Here is a 27,429-nt window from a genome sequence, read left to right as displayed (position 1 = left end):
TTTCCAATTTCAAATAATATAAAACATCAGTTACCCACTGACTTAAAAAAGGTGAGTTAGGATTCTTCCAGTTGAGCAAAATACATCTGCGTGCCAATAGTGCTGTGAAGGCAATCACAGTTTGTTTATCCTTCTCCACTTTAAGCCCATTTGGATGTATACCAAACACAGCTGTTAATGGATTAGGAGAGATTTTGACTCCAAGGCTGTCTGAAAGGCAATTAAAGATTTTGGACCAAAATGATGTTAATTTGGTGCATACCCAAAACATATGGCCCAATGAGGCTGGAACTTGATTGCAACGTTTGCAGGTTGGATCTTGCCTTGGAAACATTTTGGACAATTTTATTGTCCAAAATGTAGGATGTGAAGACATTGTCTATGTACAGATCTCTAAGTAATTTAATCCTAAATGTCTTCCAGATATTAAAAACTGTGTATGCAGACCTTGTCTTTTGCTATGAAGTGCCTCATTTGGACACTTGGCATGTTCTTGATCTATTTTGGTAATTTTACTGATCAGCTCTAATATCTTCTTGGTTTCCAATTTATTTTTGTGGGAAAGATATTAAATAATCTGTCCTCTTAAGAAAGCGTTCAGAGTTTCCCAGAGTATTCTTAAAGAGACAACTTAGGATGTATTTGTCTCTAAAAAAATCGATTTGCTTGGATTTAAATTCTCTCAAGTTCTTGTCTACTAATAAGAGTGGGTTAAGACACAAGCTGCAAGATGAGTATGTGGGGCATAGTGATTTTAGCTCCATGATCAAAGAAGCATGGTCAGAGATAACAATAGCACCATACTTACAAGATTTAACCATCCATCCATTATCCAACCCACTATATCCTAACTTATAGGGTCATGGGGGTCTGCTGGAGGCAATCCCAGCCAACACAGGGTTCAAGGCAGGAGGCAAAAAATTGTTATCTATATAGAAATAATCAATTCTTGAGTAACAGTTATGCACTTTTGAGAAGAAGGAATATGCTCTTGAGTTTGGGTTTAGAAATCTCCAGGAGTCTGATAAAGTTGTGATCATTTACAAACTGTGTAATTGTTTCTGCAGTGTTAGATTTCATTGCCCCTGTGGCAGGAGACCTATCTAGGTCTGGATTTAACATACAATTGAACTCCCCAGCCATTATAATTTTATGAATGTTCACATTGGGAATGGATACAAATATGCTTTGGATGAAGTCCCTATCATCGATACTGGGTATGCAGATATTTATCAAAATCACTTTACAATTAAATAAATTATACATTACAATCACATATCTCCTTTCAATATCAGAAACTACATCTAATACTACAAATGAGATTGTTCTATGTTTAAGAATTCCCACATCACTAGTTTTCTTTGTAAAGCCTAAATGGAATATTTGGCCAGTCCAGTCACTGTGCAGCTGAAAATGATCTTTATTTAATAAGTGAGTCTCCTGTAATAATTCTATTTTAGTGTTTAAATACTGTTAGGTGAGTGAATACTTTCTTTCTCATTAATTTATGACTGAAACCTTGACTGAAGCTCACAAAGTTAACTATTTGGTCACGGTGACATTGCTTCTGAACTTTTTTGTCATTTTATAGTCTTAATTTAAGATAAGCAAGCTTTGACCTTAATTTCCATTTTTTCCAGGAGTTATTGCCATGAAGCCTATTGTTACATTGGCGCTTATAACGATTAGAAGGATAGATTAGAAATAACTTGCTCTCTTCTCTCCCCATCCCTCCATTTTGCTTCCCCACATGAGGCTTGACCATATAGTTCACAAAGTCCCAGTTCTCTGACATACCTAGAGAAAGAGCAGGTCCAATACAAAACATGACACCTAGCAGTGGCATACGAGGATTAAAATAGAGATATCTATTGACAATAAGGTCCAAATACTGTAAGCATAAAATATAATCTTAAGAAGTCTTAAGAGAGTAAACCCAGGGAATGATGTTAAACAGTAGCTCTGGATAAGCCTAGCAATCCCTAATGCAATAAACCAATGGTATGATGTTAAACAGTCTCCTTAAAAAAATACAAATACTGTACGCATATAATTGTAATTATAGCTTAAACAAAAAGTAGGCGAGATGAGAAAAGGATGTATAATTACGGTATCAATGTCATTGCAAGCAGATCAAACACCAGGTAAAATCTTCTTTGCCATGCAAGGACCGGCTGCGACTCACGGTCATATTTCAAAAATGTGTCGGGATCAGTTTTTTTGGCTCTTTTTCTGCTTCCTCCGTAGAAGTAAAAATGTGGAGCCTACATTGAATGTCCACTTTCAGTTTGGCAAGTTACAAGAGGCTGTATCTGATCTCAGCTTTCTGTAAGCGATGTTTAATGCTGTAAAATGCAGCACGTTTAGCAGCTGTTGAGAAATCAGGGAAATACGAATGTTTTTATTTTCAAATTTGTTTTGTTTCTGTCTGCGAAGTAACATTATATGTAATTATATTTTTTCAAAACGCACTATGAGAGTCCCGGGTTTTGAGGATTTCGAACCCCGTATGCGGTAAGCTTCTGCTATCTCGGTGTCTGATTTGAAGTCCTCTCCAGTAATTTTAGAGAACAGTTCAGCTACGTATTTCACTGGGCTTGGACTTTCACGATTCTCTGGGAGATCTTCGATTCCACTATTTTTCCCTCTGCATCCATCTTCTAGCGCAGCTAGTCTTTCTCCAAGCACTTTGCATTCGGAATTTGCAACCGTTGCTTTTCCATCAGCGGTGTTTGCAAGTTGTTCAGCTATTTCAATACGAGTCGTGAAGGTTTGATTAACGTTTTCAAACTGGGCGCCGAGTGCTCCAAATGTATTCTCAAATTTAGACGCATTTTCCCGTATTTGTTCCTCAATTTTTTCTAGCACACCTTTAAAGGTTGCCTCAAAGCGATTACTTAAATGTTTTTCCTGGTCTTTAATATCCTGAAGCAGCTTCTCGTTTGCCTTGTGTATGTCCTTTATTTCTTTCCTTATATCATCTATATTACTTTTCCTTATATCATGTATTTCTTTCTTTATATCATTCTTGAGCTCATTTATGTCTTGTGCAGTGGCCAATGTGGCGATCATTACCTTCAGCTCGGACAGATCGATTCGGTCTTCTCCGTTCTCCACGGGTGATGTGACAAGCCCAGACGATGATGCCGACTCGCGAGGAGTAGTTGACAAGGCGGAAGATAAGGTCATTTTCATTTTCAATGAATCTTCTGGAATCGACGAGTTTTCCAGGCTGGAGTCGCTTGCACATTCTCTCCCACTTTCGCTCTCGGCTGGAGACGAGGCAGCGGCGTCAAGTCCCGGGAAATATGTGTTTTCGTCTATCTGTTCCAGGTCAGTCCCTGACAGGCCATACCCTGAGCTTGAACTTGATGCCTGTCTAGGCATGAATGAAGCTTTCGCTGTTTTTTCTGCTTCTTTCCGAGCCAATTTTCTATCGCTCATGCTTATATATGCTTGAATATACTGTAATTGAAACCCATCGGGTTGAGTAAATACAGGATACGTCGGGATGATAAAAAAAGTAAAAATAACACCGCTGCTAACAGAGTTCCACTTCAGACGTCCATCTCCCGTAATGGACGAGACCAAACTCCAGTACCAACAAAAATATTAACTATAAAGCGAAAATACTTGAGCTATGGAAGAAACCCTGGCTGTACCATGATACAAGTGGAGTCGTTAATATGAACAGAATTGACCTCTTTAATCAATTGCTCTATAATCGTATTTTTTGACACATTGGCTAAATTTTCTATTTATTAGAAGAAGTATTTACTTCAATTAATAATTGGTTACACATTGGAAAAATCTATAAACTATAACTTGCATGGCCCTGCCTTTTTAAAATAATAGCACATTATTATGTATGATGTATTATGTAATAACATGCAAGAATGATCTAAAAGGTTATGCAGTAGTCAGCAGGTAGTTTTTGATGCTACCTACTTAAGTTAATGGGGAACAGTCCTGTTTTTCTGTCTGTTAGTAGTTATGTAGGAGCTTTCAAAAAATTTCATTGTATAAGAATGCAATAGCTTTCATTAAAAGAAGCGGATCGGTGACCTCACTGGTCCAGTAATGAACTGGAGGAAGAACTCAAACCCTATGATTCCCAGAGTGATGGTACATAGCCATCCCGCCCCTTAAATGCCATGTTGATTCCTCAGCTTTTGAGTTTCTTTCCCCCAGTATAGTACCAGGCCAGTGGTGTCACGGGACAGATTTTTTTGTGGTAATGTATACAGAAATGGCTGTATCATTTCATACTGGAATTTTTTTCAAAACCCTTACACGAAAAAGTATTTTTTAACATATTGTAGCGACATTCGTGTCAGGTTCAAAAGGAAGAAAAAAAACAGACGGACGAATTAAGGATCACACAACAGTTTACTTGAACAGTAAAGAAAAAAAAAAAACACAGGATTGTAACAGCAAAAAAATGAACGTCTTTGACTTTGAACTATTTACAATCTCCTATAGTTCTATCATAGTTGTGGTCTTGAGAGACGTCGTTAAAGAAAAGCAAAACAGAAAAAGAAAAACGCCGACTTCGTAACCCCACAACAGCTACCTTCTAGCCCCTTCTCCCTCAAGCACAAACTCTCCTCCCGTCCCCGGTCCTGCCCCGCGCCGACCCCCTCTTTCCACGTCAATTATACCCCCGCTGTCAGTCCTCTGCGCTGTAATCCGCACTTCCTCAATCGGACCCAACTGTCACTCCAAAAGGTCGTTAACCTGACCGGGACGTTACAATATAAAAGCATATTATAGTGGTTCCCTTATAGCCGATATATACAGGTGAGTCAGTGGCAATGAGAGTTAATCTTTCACAAATATCTTTGAAGGTTTCATGCAACAGGGATGCATTTTAGGATAACAAAATAGACTAGCCTAAAAGGGGGCTAATATGGCAAATTTTGGGGCTTTTTTCCCCACTGTGGAATATTTGATAAAAGTCTAACAGACACAATTATTTGTGAAAAAAACAAAAGCAGAAAAATATTTTTTTATGGTCAGTATGTAGAATTCATAGAGCAAAACAAAGTCAACCTAAATAAGACATTATTGATATTTCACCATTGCCTTTGGGGTACATAGTCAAACTATTATTCATGAGTAAGCAGTGTAAAACATATTATTTATTTATAAAACTTATTCTTCTAGTAGGAAAACTCTTTGAGATGTCACATCTCGTTTACAAGAAAGCCTTAAGGGACAGCTGAGCAAGTTTAATCTATACTTATTTTGCAACTGGAATTCAGTGTACGCTTTCTTTATATAAATATATTCCTTTTTCATGTTTTTGTATATAGCTGTATAGTTTGATGCATTAGAAAATAGTGTTTCTTTATCTGTTTAAATTGACTTACTGAAAAATATCATTTACTTATTGCTGCAAGATGGTTTGGAGTATGACATTTAAATTACATTAAAAGAGATGCTCTTCCTAGTCATTCCCCAGGCAGTTTATAAAATGAAGCATTGACACAGTTATAGCAAAGTTGGAATATGTCTATTTTTTTTTTTTTTGCAAAAAAAAACAGGAAAAGAAACATGTTAGCATATGTTACTGTATTTCCTGTACCATGAAGTACATAAAAGATGAAAGTGTAGAAAGAGAGCAAAACATGCTTGAGGATATTTCTGTGATATTCGCAGTGAGAGACCAGCTATAATAACTCCTGCATTTGTTTTCATTATAACCTAGCAAAAGAAATGGAAGTAGGGTGATAAATAGTGATTTGGTCAGAAGTCTCTTTGTCAATTGGCTAGTGTGTCCATGGCAAGCACAATGTTGTAAATATATAGTTAACAGAATCTGTTTGACCTTGTACAAATTATTTTTGTCAAGAGGTCTGACATATTTCTGATTGTTGAAATGCATATCCATTAACCAGTTAATCTTTACTGTATTTAGTGACATTTCAAATTAATTACAAGTACAGAAAAATAATGTGTATTATAAGTGTGACTACTGTTAATTAACCATCTGTATTACTTTATTCTGAATTTGTTATAATGTCTGTTTTTTCATATGTAGCTCCAGCTAACATAATGAGGCTTCTATGTAGTGTCTGTCAAACCAAGACTCAAGTAATGATTTAATACTAGGCATACTGATCACGTTTATTGTTTCCATCACCAGTTAACAAAGGCAGATTCTCTGTTGCTTGCCTGCCAGACAGTTTTATCTCCTTATGAGATTCCTGAGGCAGCTTCTCCAGAGGAATTCTGTCCTCTGTTTTAAGGATGACTAAACTAAAATTCTTCTGAATTGAACTGCTTTGTATACTGCTATGCTCATCTGGCCAATAAAGGGGATGCCCTCTTCTGGTATATGAAAAAAAATGTTAACATATTATTAACTCATGGTTGCATATAAACATTTTGTGCTGTACAAATATCAACACAGCTGCAGAGATTATTGTAATAAATATCATACAAATGAGGCTATAAAAAGACAAATAAACAAATAAAACATTACATTTAAGCAAAAAGTATATAGAATAATTATTTCAAAGCCATGCATGCATCTGTTGTTTCATAACTTTTTTGTGACTTGAGGTTGCTTTATTTATTCCTTTTCACAATTTGGCTTAAGATGTATTGAATTTATTAAACATGTAATAGAAAATATATATTTAAAAAGACGTGTTGGTGGTCTCATACGGAAAGGAGCCCTGATTATTAATCCTGATTGTATAGGAGAATTGCACAAGCACACTACTAGCAGCTAAATTGCATTAGGGTTGACTGGTTGGGATGAATAGACTTCTGGAGTGGTGACTTTCTGGTTATGGAAATACCACATAGCTAGATCACAATTATGGCTTGGTCCCATTAACAATAGCTAGATCACATTTATGGCTTGGTTCCATTCACAATAGCTAGATCACATTTATGGCTTGGTCCCATTCCCAATTCAGTCCCATTAATTCAGTCTCTATAAGAGCAGAGAACAGCCACACTTTGTTTTCATATATTTTTCTTTCAGAAACATTTCATCTGTTATTTACAGTTATAAAAGTATATCAGCAGTAATGTTCTTTTCTTTTTTTCTAAAGGATGTGCATCTACTTATAAACTAAATTGTATTTATGACAGTTATCATGTAGTAATGATACAAAATGAAGCGCAGGTGAAGATGATAATCAAAATGTCATCTGATGTGGAAGCAGAAGGTATAAATTCAGGAAGCACAAGAGAGATGTTCCTAGAAGGCAGTGGAGCAAAGGATGTGACAGGTTTTTGGCCAAATGATTTATGTGGTAAAAGCTTTGGAAGAAACTGTTGTTAGTTCTTTTTTTGGTAGACGTGGATTCATATAAGATGTAGTGTAAAATGTGTGAGAAGAGTACTAGATGATGATATGCTTGGGCATATGCTTTAATGTAGAGTATTGAAAAAAAGATTTGTTTTGGAGAAAGCAGGAAAGATTTGTAATCTAAGTGACATTTTGAATGCATGAAATTGGGGGCTGGTGGGGAATGTACAATGACACTTTAGCCAAGGAAGAAAGCAAGGAACCTTCACAGAAGTGATTGAGGACTACCTAAGAAGAACGGGCCGCAGCCCTAAGGGTGCCCAAGACCATAGCAAGTAGAGAAACAAACTTTTTTGAGACAGCATCCAATTGTAAGGATTTAGGTAATGGAAGCATGAAGTGCATTTGCTATTGTTTGTGAAGCTTAAATTTAGCATTTAAGATGCTTTTTAATGTTTTCAAATTCAAAGTGATTTTATTCTAATATTTTGTGCTGTAATGGTGGCCTCATTTAATTGCCTTTTGGGATTAGTATTTTCTGTTCTTTATTCATTTTCAGCAATTAACTTATGGGTGCCTTCATACTCTGTGGCAACAACCTCTGTTGCTAGTCCTGTGACATCTTACTTTCCATACAAAAGATGATGGCACCCATTTCTTTGCATCCAAGCTACTGATTGCCATCAAAACAGCAATGACATTAGCAATAGTTACAGGAAATTTATACAAGATATTGCTAGGACTATTAGTTATCAATTACTTCTAAGTGAGGTTTCACAATCATTTTCTCTCAAACTCTCTTCCTGGAAATTCTGAACCTCATCTGTTTGTTGAGCTGCCTGCCCCTTTTAACTGTTCCATCTCCGAATTGTGTTTTCTCTTGTATTAATTCTATTGCACACAATCCTTCTTGTCATGACCATAATATGTGTTAAATATATAGAATTTATTTATATTTTTAAAAGCATGGCAAGGGAGAGTGGCAGCATACAACATATTGGTCAGACAAGCAAGTAAGAATTTCACTATACTCTGTACACATGATAATTCTATTACTATGATTACTACAATTATGTTTCTGCAGTAAGGAGACTTAAGACTTATGGACCGATTAAGTATAAAGTAAACTTATGTTAAACTAACTTTAAAACCAATTCATAAAGGTGCCAATTCTGTTTTAATGGCCTACTTACATCTCTGTGACCCAAGTTTTAGTAGTGTAAGGATGTGTCCACTCTTAAAAGTCATACGCATTAGCAGTCACTCAAGTAACATTTCTTTATTTCAATTGATTAAGCTAATTGCTATACAGTACAATACAGTAAAACTTTTTGTATAGTATTCTTCATTGATTACAGGCATAGAGTGCTGTGAACAAATTCTCAAGTAAAAGAAAAGTATATATTATACTAATTACTAAATAGAAAACTAACACATATAAGAATACAGGTTTGTTATAACACACAGAAAAAATATAAACTGATGAATATAAAAGGAAACTAATATTATCTGTTTATTAATTAATTAGATCATATGAAAATTTGTAAAAGAGAATGTCAGAGATAAAGTTAGACAAATTCACAGTCCTGGAGACATTGGATAAATGGCTGGCTACCCTCTCCTGGGTTTTCTATCGTGGAGTCTATGCTATCTGCCCAATATGATGAGAGAAGCTTTCCATCTGATGATTCCAATATCGTTTATCCAAAATGACTTTTCCATACATAGAACAACTTGGCCGTAGAGCAGTGGTACCAAGTGCTACATCTAGATACTGAGAAGAGAAACAGAATAGAGGAGGGTTAATAACAGTTTACAAATACTGTATTTCTTATACTTCTGAACAAATGACTTACAAACAGATATGCAGTATACACAGCTAATCAGTGGCTCCAGTCATGGTAGGACAGGCTAAAGTAGGGAGACTTCAGCCTGGATTTAAAAGCTGAGAATGATGTAATGTGTGTTTTAAATGACATGCTAGTGTCAAAAATAACACCTAAATTGTGCACTGATTTAGTAAAATTAATGGTGATTCTAATTGAGTTAAACAGTGACAGAATATTGTTGCAGTCAACATAATTTCCCAATAAATAGCATTTCTGTTTTTTCTGTATTCAGAGACAAGTAGTTCTGCATAAGAGTGAAAATTAATTTTATGTTTTCTGATCATCATTGGAAGCATATAAAGTAAAAACAGTAAAAGTCCCAGTACTGAGCCCTGCAGAACACCATATTTAGCTTCTGAGTATAATGATGGAGTACTTTTCAGCATATTTATGTTTGCATTTGTAACAATATGATAGAGAAGAGCTAAACCAGGTAAGCACAGTGCCTGTGAGCCCAATGTAATTTTCCAGCCTATGTAGTAAAATAGAATGGTCAGTGGTATCAAATGCTATGCTTAAATCTAACAGCATGATTACTGTATATTCTCCTTCATCAGAGGATATTCAAATGTCATTTACAACACGGGTTAGTGCCATTTCTGTTCTACAAAACCAGACTGGAATTTCTCAAAGAAATTTTACTGTGTAAGGTGAGACTGAAGCAGAGTGGTGACTACTTTTTCAAGTACTTTAGTGTGAAAGGTTAAATTTGAAATGTGTCTATAATTGTGAAGTATACTTGGGTCTATTTCAGATTTTTTTAAGCTTTGAAATGTGTCTATAATTATTAAGTATACTTGGGTATACAGTATTTCTGATTTTATTTAAGTAACAGTCTATTAACTGACAATTTTTATTCATTTAGGTAGGATTTATGGTAGTTTATGGATCAAGTAGTGATTTTCATTTTATAAATTAAAGTTATGACTTCCTATTCTGTTACCAAATTAAAATTGCTAAAGTGGTATGTGTAAGACAAGACAGGGTTTGCTAATCTAGTATTGAGTTTACAAGGTGGCTTTGAAATCTTAGATCTTATTCTTTCATTTTTCTCATTAAAGAAGTTTGCCCTGCTAATGTCTGCAGGTATTTTTCATTGTAGTTCAGAATTACCATGTCGTAAAATAGCCACTAATCTAAAGAGTACGCAAGGATTATTATTGTGGTTATGTATTAATCTAGAATGTAGAATTAATCTAGTTTGAGTGGGCTATAAGGAGATATTTTTTTATACTTTATAACACTCTCGGTTCTCTCGGTTCATGCAATTCAGAAGACATGCAGCTTTGTTGCGCACATCTATACTTCAGTATTCGACATTCAAATTTATAAAGTTGAGTATTCTTATTAAACCAGGGTGACTTTCTATGCGCTTTAATCATATTTGTTTTAATGGTAGCTACTATATCCAAAACCAAAGCCATATTATAATTTGATGTTAGCTGTTGCTAATTGTTTTTCCCAATTATGCTTCAGTTTCCCAAAATATCTACAAATTTTGATGCAGAGTTACAATATAGACATGGCACTGTCCTTGCTTTAACTCTTTCAGGGCTGATAGATAGATAGATAGATAGATAGATAGATAGATAGATAGATAGATAGATAGATACTTAATTAATCCCAAGGGGAAATTCATATAATCCAGTAGCATCATACTGATACAAAAAAAAATATTAAATTAAAGAGATGTCAACTTTTGTCAAAATTCAGGGGTAGAGGACAGTAATTGGCTGTTAACTGCAACAAAACTCACCCTTATGTTTTAGTTTGATTCAGTTTTGCTTGAAGTAAAGTTACATAGCTTTGTTGATTTGACTTAGATTCCCTGCACGTGCATGAGTAGTGAAGAGCAAACAGCTTCTAAAATGGCAGCGACATCTGTCGAGAGACTAAAGCAAATGTGCAAAGCAAAATACTCCATGGATGTTTTACGTATTATTTCTGAATCGGACTTTGACTTTTCAGACTTGGAGTTTGATGCAAGTGATCTGGAGATGGAAAATGAAAGTGAGGTACCTGCATCAGTCTATCGCTCCCCAGCTAATTGTGGTGCTGAACACATTCGTGTAGTGGATAAGCCTAAAGCAGCATTCACCTTGGTAGACCACCACTTACGATGACAAGAGGTACAAACCATATTGTGTTACACTATGACTGCCACCATCGTCCACCTGCTGTGCGAAGACAGAGAGGTAGCCGCCCAGCCATGCGTTTTTGCTAGCCATTGAGCTGCCCCTGCGCAGCCACTGCTGCCAGAGATGCCGAACAGGAGCCAAAAGCAACCACAGCATGCAGCCACAGACATTCATCTATCCATTATCCAACCCGCTATATCCTAACTACAGGGACATGGGGGTCTGCTGGAGCCAATTCCAGCCAACACATGGCGGAAGGCAGGGCGCTCACACACACACACCAAGCACACACTAGGGACAATTAAGAATCACCAATGTGCCTAACCTGCATGTCTTTGGACTGTGGGAGGAAACCCACACAGACACAGGGAGAACATGCAAAGTCCACGCAGAGAGGACCCAGGAAGCGGACCCAGGTCTCCTAACTGCGAGGCAGCAGCGCTACCCACTGTGCCACCATGCCACCCGCAACAGACGTTTTATGTTGATTTCTGTGTGAAACCAGTGCATTGTGTGCTTTTCAGAAAACTGAATTTTTGGAAAAAATATTCAGCCTTCAATTCAATTCAGTTAATTTGGGAATGTACTGGCAAAGGCAAATGTAATTAAGTAGCAATCAGAAATAACTTAATTTAATGGTGAAATATTAAAATTTTGAATGAGTAATAATTAAATCTAGTGTGTGGTTATGAATCTGAGTGGGGTTATTGACAATGTGGCAAAACCCTAGTTCAAAAAACAAGTACAGCATTTGCTAAAAGTTTCAGTTTCCACATCAATGTGTATATTAACATCCCCAAAAACACTACATGATCATAATTTATGGCTAAATAAGATAAAAGGCTGCCAAATTCAATGAATATGGCCTTCGTTGTCTGTGGACTAGGATTGCAGTTATGCTGAAATCTGTATTACCTCAAGGTCACATCCTCATATCTACTGATTTATTGAAGGATTGTGTAACCTTTTTACTAAGCCAGGGTACAGTCAGACGATACAAATCAGATTTTGTACTTAATATAATATCAATTAATAGAGCAGCTTTATTTCCAAGTGAGCGAATATTTAGTAAGCAGCCTTTTAAACTGAAAAGATGTTTCTGAAATGGTGTTATATTTTTTGGTTTTAGTTTGAATTAAATTACCAATACTGGTCCTTCTTGTGGAGCATCTAATTTTAATTCTTCGTTTAATTATGATTTTTATTGTTTGGTTATTAAGTGATTTAGATTTTCCTTCAAGATTAAACTTACAAGATGTCCCAGAACAGGAATTCTGGGTAGCAGCTATAGGATAATAGCAGGTAAGATAAATAACAGCCTGTGATTTAAGATCACAAGGCTACAGCCTGAATTGTGCTTTGAACAGTCAGCTAGGCAGTTTGGCTACCATATTTTGGGGTAAAACGAAACATCCCCTCCAGTTGTAATGAAGAGTGTCTCTCTTGAAAAATCCATGCCTTTCCCAAAATCATCCCAATTAGTCACAACTGTTGGGCTTTTATTTACAGACCAGATTTTTAACCAGCTATAAATCAATCTGCAATAAATCTCATCCCCCTATAAAATCTTAGTAAGGGGCCAGATAAAGTTAAATTCAAAACATTTTCTTTTAGATTTGGTGCATAAAGTTAAAAAGTTCCACTTTAATACCTCAGATTTCTGCAAAGTGATCTCAGTAGTGCCAACATGCAACGGTAAGGTAGACACTTCACTGCTGGCCGGAAAGACCACTTTAACCTGTATACTGTATCAGGAAACTTCACACCTTGGAGGCATTTAACATTTGACTGCTGGATTAACACAGTTTGGAATTCTAATATTCTGCAATATATAGTTGCCAGTAATGAGCACTTTATTGTTCCCAGCCTTGACAAACATGCTAATGAGTGCTGATAATCTGTTCTGGGTCTGAATTGGTGTCTGGGTGCTAAGGGACTAAATTTTGATTTCTTAGACCCCCATCTCACTGTTACCCACTCAGGTTGTGGCTGAACTGGTGCTGCCGATCTTGGTCATACACTTAAAACAGCCAGGCCTGGAAAGACTGAAGTTGAATCAGAAATGGCTGAATTGTCGAAAACAAACCAAGTCAGCCTATTTTTCAACTTGCCAAATCGAAAGATAGTCCAAATATGGTCCTCCAAATCATGCATTTTCTTGACTGACTGTAAATTAACAGTACATTGTAGGCAGGTGAACTTAAACTGTACATACTGCAGGACAAACATCATATATATACATGCAGTTGACAGGCAGAGAACAAACTGAACTTACAGTTAGCACAGAATTCATCTTTATTCTTCTGTTGGCTGTCACTTCTGTGCCTTCTGAGTTGAACAGGTTTGCAGGGAGACCCTCACATTCAAGCTTTCATCAACTGCTAGGCGATCAACTTTGTGCTGTTTGTTTCTTCTGCTAGTCAAATATCAGCTTTTACTTCGGGTGTGATTTTTCTTTACTGATGAATTGAATTACATTTCACTCCTGATGAGTTCCTTCCCTTCTGGGGCTATAAAACACTTTCATTTGTATGTGAGACAATGCTGTGCTTTGTTTCTGATGCTGTTTGTGCTATGTGAACAGTGAAAATATATAAGGCCTACGGTTAAAGTCAGCTACACTACATTCATTCTTTCTGAAATTGCTGCTATGATATAGAATATTATTATTGTTCCTCGTGTGCTTAATTGTTCAGTCTGGTGACATTTGTTTTCAGGCCAGTAGTGGAATCTGTACAAAAATGTTAAGATGAGCAGGTATTGTGTACATTTTTCATGTTCTTTCTTTATCTGAGTCAAGCTGTTTAGCTGGCCACACTGCATGATAGTTAGAATTTAACTTGTGTAAACACTGCTGACAGATGTCTAATGTGTTTGAAACATTTTGACTTGTGTGACAAATGGTTTGCTAATCAATCTCCAACATGATGGAATGGCATGTCCTTGAAGAACTATATAATTCAGTTTAATAAATTTCATTTGTTCCGTATTACGAAGATAAACAGCTCTGTCGCCTTCTAAGTGTTTCAGTGTGGATTTTTATTGTAAATTTATTTTCCTGACTAGCTGTAATGGCTTTGAATATGCACAGAGGAATTCCTTTAAAAAGATATGCAAATGTGCAAGTTACAATCATGCACATCATCTCTGGAGAATTAAGCAATTGTAACTGAGGCCATCATCTCCTTTTACATACAGTACATTGAAGCTCTCTATTTTAACAGCCTCTGTGTATATCATTTTCCAAATCATTTATTTCCTTACTATTCTTATTTTTACTAAACAAGACAATAAAAAATCACTGACAGATTCAATTATGTGTTATGAGAAGGTGATATTGTGACACTGGGGAAAACAACGTCCAAGGTTAGAAAAGTAGCCTTGCCTGTGGCAATCTCAGCTCAAAAAAGGCTGACTGCCCCCAGATGTTTTACTGAAGTCTACAGGGGAATCAGGAAGTGACAACCCAGCAGGAGACCTCTGCAGCAGAGCATGGTAACAGGGGACAAGGCTTATACAGTAGAGAGAAGCAGAATGGAAAAGAGTGGGAAGCTGCCTTCATGACTGTTTTACTCACTTGGTCTGTTCTAAAGACACCTGGGGCATGCCATGGGCTTTGTATGTCAGACGATATGAATTAATACTTATCAAAGTGGATCTGAAAGTTAAAAAAAAGTACACTTTGCTGGTAGTTTGTCTGATTGAAAGCAGGGTAAACCCCATTAAGGGAATCTGTAGTATAGGTTAAAATATATAAGCCATATTGTCATTAATGTAGTATGTAATAATATGCCGTGACATACTGTAGACAGTCCTTGTCTGAGACCTTGTACACTCTGACCTTACTATGGAAAATATAAACAATTGTCATTTATGCCGAACTAAACAAATCTCCTATATTATCTAGAAAGCATTTAAAACTGATGACTATTAGGGTAGCAACATTATTACAATTTTTGCAACACTTTTTAGCTGTATTACATTCACTAATATGGAGGATTGCCCTGACACCAATCTATTCAAAGTGGTCTTATGGATCTGGGGACAGTTTTCTTGCAAATAGAAGCTATCTATACTATTATTGTATCATGTTGCTAAGGTTTGGAGTCATGCCCAGATGTCAAAAACAGGTGTGCAACTCGCAGGAGGAAATACACTGACATCGCCCTCACACAGTCCTTTTCCTATTTCACACAGCCTGCAGTCTGAACTGACGGCTCAAGATTCAAAAAAGATGCACTATTTAATATGTTATATATGTTATATCAGTAGTTTGATTTCAAAGAGATATACAGTATAGGGACATTTAAAATCTAAAGCAACATGCTTTAATATTTTTGATGACATATCAAGGACATTCAAAAATCAAATTCAATGTTCTTATTTCATTACTGGGTTGTAGGCAGCTTGGGCCTCCAAAAGTACCAATGCTGTTTCCTTAGAGGTTTGCTGATAACTTCCGGTAAAGCTGCATTTCTGAGCCTAAGCCGTAACTTTTAACGACCAGACACACCTCGGAAACTTCTCCAAAATGAACAGCAGAAGTCCCTGGACTTTCTCCATGAATTCAAAATGACAAAAAGATCTGATCCCGCTAGGTGCTTTTCCAATAGATAAACTATAATGTGTTGTCTGTTCTCCTGCTGTGGCACAGTGACTGGCATCATCAGTATCACTGCATACATTCCTCTCTTTCTTATGGACATGTTGGGTTCTATTTCTGTCCTGTAGCTGTAATTTCTTGAGTGCAATTTACCCTTCTTTTAGATAATCCTATACCAAATCTTTTGTCATATTCATATACTGTAAACAATGAACAAATAAAGATTGCAGCTAGAGGTTCTAACACTAGCTAATAAAAGACAAGGGTATTTTGGTACAAATAAGTACATTATGTATTGAAGAAAAAGTTAGTGATGTTCTGCATGACGACTACAAGTCATTTGATGCTTTTATTAAACTCACTGGTCTTTTTTTCAACAGTTTTGGGGGAAACGATATCTTAATAGAAAAAGGTAAACAAATAAAAGCAAACAATCAAACTGTTGCACAGTACTTAGTTCTGGTTTTGTTTTTATCCCAGTGGGTAGCATGATTGCAACATTTTGAGTTTTGTCATTAAACTGAAGCAATCTACTTAAAAACTAATAAATGATAATGTGTCTTTCTCACATATGTGGTTTCTGTGTATCTAAAATTCATTAAATAAATATAAATTACCATTTGAGCTTTAGTGTTTGTGCTGAGTATTATCTACAAAATTCTGTGGATCAGGCAGGCAGTTTAGTAATGGAATGGCAGCAGTCCTACACTACATTACTACCCCCACGCCAAACAAAACTTAAATGATTGTTAATGGTAATGAGTTTGAAAAGATGGTCATTCAAAAATAATTTGCTTTAATGCAAGTCAACACCCACATATGCTTGTCATCTGAATGCCATCATACCTGACCCTTTCCTAGATTGTAGTGTGCACACTTGGACACTCCATACATTTTTATTAGCCAGAGCCCAATGGTGCTACCTAAGTGACTAGGAATTCTATGGAGTTTACTAGTAAACTCATACCCATAAGCTTGGTTTAAGTGCTGGGTCCTGATACCACTAAATTGACAATCTATGAAAAGTTTGAACTTGAACCAGTGTAACTTTGGCTAGAGAGAGACCAGTTGCATTGGTTTGGGTAATTAGTGAGCTAGATCACTTAGAGAGCATGGGCTCAAGAAATACTGACATGATGGCCTAAGAGCACATTACAAATTCCCAGGAGAATCTAGAGACTCATTACTAGTACTGAATCTGTTAGCATGGCAGGTCTTATTAGGGTAATTTAGGAAAATGCTAAGCGAGTTAGCAAACAAACGAGAATTTAATGAAGGAATCCCAATAAAGTAATAAGCATGGGCCTGCATCACTATTATATAATTTCAAACTTAGACTGACTTGTTAGCATTTTATATGTTACATTTTATTTTCACTTTTAAAAATGAATACTGTATAGTGTGTATATTTATCTTAGTAGGTTTTACACATTGTCACACATGTGTCCATGGAAAATAGCTTATGGGCTTGAATAATTGTACTTACTCGTCAAACCAAAGGTTGGTGCTTCTATCCACTAATCAATACTCTTCTCACATCAATTCTGGTTCCTCAGATGTCACTTCCGGTTCCATCAATATAATTTCCAGTTCCTGTGGATCCACTCCTTCCTGTCCACTCATCATGTAAACTCCTGCTTTTGCCATAGTTATCAGTTCTGTTTGAGCTCATGTCTGTATATTTTCCTTTTTGCATTTGCTTCAGGTATGCAGAGTGGCTATCCCAAACCTTTATATGTGCTCTTGTGCTTATTTTACAACATTTATTTAATTGTTTTTGATCCTTTATTTCAGTATAGGTTTGCAAGTGACTGTAACTGCCAATATTAGGCCCAAGTCAAGAACAAACCCTAGATTTCTGTACAGGCTGCCAGTCCATTGCAGGTACACTCATACTACAGTTGGGATTCATAACCAAAAGTCTCAAGAGCTGTGAGGCAGCAGTACAAATTACTGTGCCTCTGTATTGCCTATTTTCAGTATATCCATACATCCATCCATTTAATAAACCTTTATAATCCAGTTTTATATAATGAGATAACTCTGAACATGAGGCTAGTTAACTACAGAGACCCAATGATAAACACTGCCATTTTAGCATCACTAGTTAATCTAGCCTTTACATTTTAGGGATGTGAGAGGAATTCTACACGCAAAGACTGAAGCAGGTTTCTTGCCCAGGTCCATGTATTCATGTGGCAGCACTTTTGACTATACTGTCATCATAATGGATATTTATAATACATATTTTTACCTTACAAATGAGAAATCTTTGTCAAGAGATGAAGAAAACCCCTTCATTTAAATGCAGGAAATTTTGAGGTGCTGATGTAATTCGCTATAACTTGTATACCAAGGAGTCCAGAACAGTACAGAAGGCATTATGAGTTAATACTTACTTTTTATACTGTACTTACTTTCCTATACTCCTAAAAAAGGAAAAAAACATGGTTTTGTTTTCTTTTAATCCCTGTATCAGTGAGTCAGTGCTTTTCCACAATTCCTTGTTCCAGTAGCAGAAGAGATGGCTCAGCTGGTCCAAAAAGAACTCCAGGGAAGCCAAAAGTATAAAAAAAGAGACAGGGGTTTTATCAAAATATTAGCCAAGCCCCTAGTATGCATAAAGCATACTGATTCTAGAGTTAAATACTGCAGAGGTGTCAGCTGATTCAAAAGAATTACCCAATTCATGGGGCGTGGGTGTATTATTTTGGAAATAAGTATTGATTGCTCCAGAATTTATTACTGTTGCTTGATTGCCAGTGGCAGACCTACATTTTTGGGGCCCGGAAGCTTGAACTGTTATGAGGCCCCTTCACAAACAGCAATGAGGTCTGGGTAACCACTTTTATCTTCTTCAATGGTGTTGCTCCACTTAAGATCATTATAAATGTTATTATTTTTTTGATACTTTAATAACCTTTTCATTTTTGTTTTAATTGTTATTTTGTATTGGCAGCATGGTGGTGCAGTGGTAGTGCTGCTACCTCGCAGTAAGGAGACCAGGGTCCACACCCCAAGTCCTCTCTGCATAGAGTTTGCATGTTCTCCCTATTTATGTGAGTTTTCTCCTGGTGCACCAGTTTACTTTAACAGTGGGTAATGGTTTCAGCTTGCTTGTGCTAGGATTCTAAAGTTTTAATTCTAAAATTCGAAACAAGTTACTGTATAGTGTTTACTCCTTTTCTAAGAATGCATATGTGATGTGTGAGACATTGCCTTGCACCCAAAAGATGAAGCTGAGTCTAAGAAAAATCAGGTTTATTCAACGTGAAACAGGAACAGCATGGTTATTTATTGTAGCGTATGTAGATTAAATAAATAATCCGCACATAGCAACATTAATACGAATAACTTAATTACCATTTTGAACAGCCGTAATGGTCCAACAATTTAGTTCTGCTCATCCTAGACCTTAAATATGGCCTTATGAAGTGTTAGAGCTTTAACCAACAGGACGTTTTCCATCAATGATCTTATTAGTGATAGGAAAATCTACTTTATTACATTAAATGAAACGTGGCTTAGCTCTGACGGTTTAGCAGTTTTAATCGAATCTGCACCTCTGAATTACAGCTTTACTCATGCAGTTTACCAAGATAAGAAAGGTGGCGGTTTAGCAAATATTTATTCGAGTCGGCTAAAGTGTAAAGATGTGAGCTTTGGTTCATTCGCGTTTTTTGAGTATTAATAAGTTATTCGTATGTTGCTATGTGCAGATTTTTTATTTAATCTATAGTCTGTTTTTATAGTTTTAATAAAGTGCACATCTAGAGGTTAATTGGTAATTAAATTATTTGCATTTATGCTGCACTATCAGGATTTATTACATGAACTGACGTTGGTTATTAAAGTGTTGAAGTAGTGTGCATTTCAGTTAGAGAGTTTGTTACAGAGTTATCATGTCCTAGCAAGGAATTATGGAAAGAATTAGGATTAAAAGTACATAGTCAAGAGAGACGAATTACCTTACAGATGTTTTCAGAGAGGACCCAGGCGCCGAATCTATTAGGATGCAGACCATCCTGCTTGAAGAAATGTGGCCTACCCCCTGTTGTCCATGAACCCGATGTTTTGTAACTCGCAAAACCCTATCAACCAGATGTGGAATGCCAGCAGACGACTCTACTCATCTGATCTTCTAGCCAGTGGTAAGGGCCCCAGGATGAAGAATCTTGCAGCCGGGGTCCTCTCCTTCATGGTATTAATAAATGCTGCGAAAACCACCGTAAAAATCTCTGACTGTTTGTATTTTGCGTCGTTAACCCCAGCATGTATTATGATGGCTCCCATCTGCCCTGTTTTTGTGCCTTTCGAAGACTGTTGGCACTCTTCTCATAAGATCTTGTACATGAGCACTGGGAAAACAAGAAACAAAAGATTTCTGTTTAGGGCAAGAAATTTTTAGCTTTCGCACGATAGAATCTTAAATACATGACCCGAGGTTGCAGGCACGGTGGGGGAGAGAAGATGGTCGAACTGGTTCTGGATGGAGATGCTTGCCTCGGCTGATGGAGGTGATCTAGCCTTAAACCCCCGCTTGCATAGACTCTGAACTCACTTGGCCCTGAAACTGAGCAGCACGGTGTGGAGTCAAGGTTGTTCAATCAAGATATGATGTGATGATTTCAGATGGCAGGGAGGACTCTTTCAGCAGGAGAGTCTTTAGTTCTCTTAGGTGCCTCTGTCTGAAAAGGAGTTTCTGAATCTGATTCTCGAGGGCCTGGAGTTCTTCGACAATGTGCTCCATCTCACCATCGGCCATTGCACTTATACACTTGCACATGCACTTATTATATTTGAGTTGTAATGTGCTGATTTTGAAAGCTGTTTCAGCCACCAAAAGTCTATTGGAACTCTATTTTTATCTACATAATATTGTAATTTACTATTAAAAAGAATGTACTGAATTTTACAGCATGCACTCAACTAACACATGTAATTACATTCTATTGTCAAAGTTATTATTTTAAAATATACTTCACTATTATAGAAATACTAGCAAAATACCCACGCTTCGCAGCGGAGAAGTAGTGTGTTAAAGAAGTAATGAAAAAGAGAAGGAAACATTTTAATAATAACGTAACATGATTGACAATGTAATTGTGTTGTCATTGTCATGAGTCTTGCGGGCATATATATATATATATATATATATATATATATATATATATATACACACACACACACACATATAAACATATATTATACACATATATACATACTGTACATATATATATACACATATATACACACACACACACATATATATACATATACATATCTACATATATACTGTATATACACATATATATATATACAAATCTACATATATATATCTACATATATATATTAGTGATGGGACTCGATTAAAAAAATTAATCTAATTAATTAGAGGCTGTGTAATAATTAATCTTGATTAATCGTATGTAATCACACATGAAAATTTGCCCCAAATCGCCAATATTTTTTTTTTTTAATTTAAAAGGGTTTTAGTGGGCGACAGGATCAAATAATAAACATGGACATGAATATTGTAAACTCAAGCTCTTTTAATATCTGAAAAAAAAATGCTTTTAAACTGCAATTCAATTCAAAACAAAAACAAAAATATCATCCCTGGCTAAAATTGGGCAGACTTAAAAATAAAGTGGTATTTTAAGTACTTTAAGTACATTTTCAGAATGGTATTGTCTTTAAATAATAATAACAAAAATTTCAACATAAAGTGCAGTTTTCTTCTTAAAAAATAAGGCAGAAACATAAAAGGTAATTTGACCAGCTTCACCTTTAAACTCTGAGTAACCTTAGCCAAAATTATTTTGTACATTAGGCTAAAACAGTGTGATCATTGAACATTTTTTAATTAGATGTAATTAGAATTACTAACGGTCACGGAAGTCCAATGATTCCCAGTAAGAGCCACAAAGTCCGCTTTCTGTAATGCATCTAATTTTGCTTGCTTTTCAGTGTTCACAAAACCATGCTTTTATCAAGGCTTCCGTCAGGTAGTCTTTTGAAATTAAATTTTCCTCCGATCAATGTAATCGATATACCAGGAAATCATGCATTGACAAAAATTCCCCTTTGCTTGGAATTGAAATGAAAAGAAATTTGCCTCCGATCAGTCTTAGGAACGCGCTTTGTATCCATTATTCATAAAGCTTCAATTGGTGATCTGTCTTTCTGCGTTAACCTCATATTTTTTCATACGTCTCAAACCAAGGGGATGCGAGGGTAAAATGAATTGGGAAGTGCGCGTACATACTCAGTGCACCCCCTGTCGGGAATCGAACCTCGGAGCTAGAGGCGAAGTCTCTACCATTGTGCCACGCCGTGTGGTTTGTCTACTTGAGAGTATGTAGATCGGGGTATATATATATACATATATATATATATATATATACACCGCCGCCGCAGGAGAAGTAGTGTGTTAAAGAAGTTATGAAAAAGAAAAGGGAACATTTTAAAAATAACATAACATGATTGTCAATATACAGTAATTGTTTTGTGTTATGAGTGTTGCTGTCATCAAGGATTTGTTTATCATTATTGCTTTCAATCAGGTTCGTATTTGTAGGATGTGTTGTGTTCAAGTTACATTCCGTGTTTATCAATCGTTGTAAAGATAACCGGTTTCATTCCTGGATTCGTTTCTTACTGCATCAATAAACAGCTTGTCTTCCTCTTTATCTGAGATGTGACACACTGCATGCACAGGTTTTTTTTACACTGTCCTCCTTTAGCGGGACATTGACTTTTTCCACCGTGTGCTTTGTTTCCGCAGTAGCTGCACTTATGAATATGCTTGTATGTATCAGACGCTTCATATTTTTTTGCTGCCTTCTCAATTGTGTAATTCGGTTTTTGTTCAGCACTCTTTGGAACCGTTTCTTTTTGTCTGTGCACTGCGTCATTTCATGTGAGCCGCTCGGTGTACATGCATCGAAGGTTCACAGCTGTGCTGGTGCCATCTCGTGCGATGTCCACAGCTGTATTTAATGTTAGCTAAGACCCGGCACTTAAAAGTTTCTCTCGCAATTTCGCTGAGTTTGTGCCAAACACCACCCTGGCCATCTCATCTTCCTCTGCATAAGCACAGTCCTTCACCCGTGAATATTTAGCGGCAGTGTTTCTATTGGATTGCCGCTGACGGACGGCCTTATATGGACCGGCACTAAATTACATGGGAGGCGTAACTCCGCCTCCCATGGGAATCGAGCAGAAGTCTATTATAGTATATGGACAAAAAAATAGGTTCCAGTTATGACCATTACACATAGAATTTCAAAATGAAACCTGCCCAACTTTTGTAAGTAAGCTGTAAGGAATGAGCCTGCCAAATTTTAGCCTTCTACCTACACGGGAAGTTGGAGAATTAGTGAGTGAGTCAGTGAGTCAGTCAGTGAGTGAGTGAGTCAGTCAGTCAGTGAGTCAGTGAGGGCTTTGCCTTTTATTAGTATAGATTAAATGAAACAAAAATGTGACAACTAACTCTTTCATGAAGTAACTAAACAAAAATGTTAAATGTTCCAACTTTAAAAGCAGTTAACTAAGTCCCTAAATGACCTTGGCTGTTACCTCGTGCATACATTTTCTAACCTGTTTTCACAATTTCGAACTGAAAATTACACTTTCTATCTTTACACAGCTGCATTTGTTGTTTGTGCATAATTGTCATTTACCCTGGTTTTTCTTCCACATCCACAGAGCTGACTCCAGATTGGTCCCATGTGATTGTAGGTGTGAGTGAGCTCTACAGCAGACTGACTTGTCCCAGGCTGTTTGCTGCCTTGTGCCTAATGCTGCCAAGATAAGCTCCAGAATTCCATGACCCAGAAATAGATTGAGCTGGCTAAAACAAGCACGTTCAACAGTCAAATCCTTTACATTTTCGTGTTCTGGAATAAGGCAAAAAAACAAGCAATATCTTATTTAAAACTTAAAAAAGGTATGTTTATAGTATTAAATACATGGTTAAGAATTTTTATTTTCCAGGAACAAGTAGATCCTCATGCTAAAAGTACCAGTAGTTTCCATTTCTATATTGTGTAGGTCAGTGGTTCCCTAACGTTTTTAAGGTACTTCCAACTTTTGGGCGAGAATTTTATTGGCAACCCCCACTACTGTACTCAACCCCATTCATATACAAACAGCAGCTGACTGGTGGTAAAATAATTACCAAATAATAGACATACTGGCACCATCTGTTACCCTTTGTACTTTGTGTTTCCTGGACTTTCCACAACGTTCAAGAAAGTACTTTCTAAGTGTTTTTAATCACTGCTCAGTGCCGCTGGAGTCTTCTGGAAATTTCAAATCAGCTTTGCTTTATATAAGCAAGTACAATATTAACTATTCAATGATAAGTATGAGCTATACCCATTTTGTTAAAGATAGTTCCTTTTTTTAAAATGATCATTGGATCCTTCTACCTCTGGCAGTGACCAGAATAAAAAGAAAAATAGATTTGCAGCGATGAATATCTCAAATATGGTTTTATTGTTATTTCCAATAAACCCCAGTTTGTAGTTTGTCAAGAAGTGTTGTATGAACCCATCAAAGCTACTTCAACATTTACATATCAAACATCCAGACAAAAAAGATGAGCCTGAGGAATTCTTTAGAAAAATAATGAAAACTACCTCCACAAGGAGCAAGCCATTCTTACTTGAGCCACCACCACTAATGAAAAAGCATTACTAGCAAGTTATCAAGTTGCATTTTACATTGCAAAAGCCAGTAAGCCACATAAAATTGCCAAAAATCTGATTTTACCGACAGCTGTTGATATGGTGCAAATAACTGTTGGTGAAGAAGAGGCTGACAAGCTCAAAACAATCCATCTCTGCAATAATGCAATCCAAAGAAGAATACGTGATACAGCGAAAGATATTCAAACACAAGTTCTTAAAAATATTAAGAAGTGAAAATACTCATTGCACACAGATATTTACAACTGTGGCAGTGGTGGTCATAGTGCGACACAAATCTGGTTTGTACCTCTTGTCATTGTGAGTTGGAATCATCCCAGGTGAACATTGCTGTAGTCATGTCAGCTACACAAATGTGTTCAGCACCACAATCAGCTTAGGACCGATCACTTGGGACTCATCAGTTGATGCCAGTACCTCGCTTTTGTTTTTGATTTTGATCTCCAGATCACTTGCACCAAAATTGGAGTCCAACAAGTCAGAGTTTAATTCAGAGATAATACGCAGAACATCACCCACTGGTATTTTGTTTCACGCATTTGCTTTGCTCACCAGATACCATTGCCATTTTTGCTGTTGTTTGCTCTTCGCTCCTCCTGCACACACAGGGATTAGACATCAAGCCAATGAGTCTAACATTCCTCCAAGATAAGGGAGTCTATCTTTAACGTAACAGTGAGATTTCTTGACGTTTACAGCTGATTATCACCCAAGCAGATATCCACCCTCAATCCCTCCTGTCAATAAAAGTTGACATCTACCTTAAAAGAGTTAACTTTTTAACTTTTAAGGGTTTTTCTTCTTTTATTTTAGAAGTCTTGTCTTGACTGCTCTTTATTGTGTATTCAAGTTCGTGATTTGTCATTAAATAAAAGTAATAGGGTGCTCTCAGATTTGAACCATCTTTTCCTTGCATTATTCACTACTTTATTCTATATAAAATGATAGTTAACCTTAGTAAAAATTCTGAGCAATGCAAAAATTCCAATAAATCCACTTTAGTCTTTTGTACTTTTGAGAGTGCATAGGTTAAATATCAGAAATCTTCCTATATACTCAGGTTCCTTCCTTCAAGACCCATTAAAATCAGAGCTACTGTTCTATATTCTTTCTTTTAAAGCTACTAATAGCTTTCTTACTGGTTGTTCAATCCCGCTGAGCTACTTAAGCTTCCATTTCTTCTTTTTTTGTGGGATAGTACCTTATCAACTGTTAGCTAGAAAGGAAGCACCACATTTCAGAATTCCTTTGTACAGAAAAAAATATTGTCAATGGGACATCAAACATTTTTAAAAGAGGAAAACAACACTGCCTTCACCACCCACTGTACAGAACATCATCAAATCATAGCATGATGATGCAGTGGACAGCAATATTGTCTCATAGCACTTGGACTCTGGTTTGATTCTCAGCTGTTGAAGTTACCGCCTTCTTTTTATTTTTATGTGTTCTCATCATCTCATCTTCTCAGTCGCTTTTCCTGGTGAGGGCCATAGTGGTAGACATGTTCTTCTCAGGCATTACATTTTTTTTCCCTACATTATAAACACATACTGTTTAGTAGATTAGTCACTTTCCCTAAATGTGCACATCTGCCTTATAAAAGAGTGTTATGCTTGCTGCACTTGGTAGCTGCGTTTCTTCTGTTAAGACAGGTACAGGCTTTAGTCCCTAAACAAAGTGGGTTTAACAAATTGATTGATATTTCTATTTAATTCAGGTACTAGGAGTTTCTCTTCATCTGTTAAAACGTGCATCATTTTCAAAGAGAACCAATTTACTTTTAGTTCAGTTTTGACCTAACATAACTAATTCTCATCTTCCCATCACTTAAATCTCTATTGTAATTTTAACAGATGGGACTAGCAAAAGTCTCTAGGTACTTCTGGAGAATTGTCAAGCATTACTAGGTAAATGAAAGATGTAATCCCTACAATGTTACTTAGATCTACCTCATAAGATCTCTGTGGTCATACCCGATGAGAGTCTGGGAGGTAGGTATCTTCGCTACATGTTCAAATGCTCCATTTTGCTCCTCTTAATCCAGAGAAATAATGATTCTACTCTGATTTCCTTCCATATTGTTCAGGACCTAACCATTCCACAAGAAATGAACTTGGAAAGCCTGTATGGAAACCTTAAATTGGCTGCTAGTACTCTCAATAGTATTTTATCAGTCAATATCCTGTGATAAAAATGCAACACAGACGTCATAAATATTTGGGGCAGCCACCCATATATTGTTTTTCTGGCTGCAAAAGTTACGTTTGATGAAGCACGATGTGCATAGAACAGAGTCCAAAACAGAACTGATCACAATAAACCAAGATGGAGGCTTTAAAGGCCGATAGAGCAAATTATATCATCAAAAGGGCCGGAACCAAAAGTGATGTCAGCCAAGGGGCCAGCTTCGGCAGTGACGTCAAGAAAGGGGTCAGCTTAAGAAGTGACGTCAGCAAAGGGGCCAGCTCCGGAAGTGATGTCTTCTGAGGCACCAGAACCTTGCAGGATTTCCCGGGAAAGGTCTGTAGGGAACTGAGAAAGACAGTGTCGAGGATGCCAGGGGCCACGACCCGGCCAGGACGCCTTGAAGGACCGGAAGTGGACGTGCGCCCATCTGGGATCACGTGGGGGCCGCCTTCCTGATTGCTTTGGGGGCCACGGGTTCAGGGCATGGAAGCCCCACCCTGTAGGGGCCCGTGGGCACCGCCAGGAGGCGCCCCAATGCCTTGGGGACTTGTGACCTCAGCACTTCCACCACACCAGGAAGTGCTGGGGGGAAGATTTATAAGGACACCCGGAGAGCTGCCGGGAGAAG

Source organism: Polypterus senegalus, chromosome 4, assembly GCF_016835505.1.
Source record: "Polypterus senegalus isolate Bchr_013 chromosome 4, ASM1683550v1, whole genome shotgun sequence".
Taxonomy (NCBI): domain Eukaryota; kingdom Metazoa; phylum Chordata; class Cladistia; order Polypteriformes; family Polypteridae; genus Polypterus; species Polypterus senegalus.
This window is presented reverse-complemented; position numbering follows the sequence as displayed.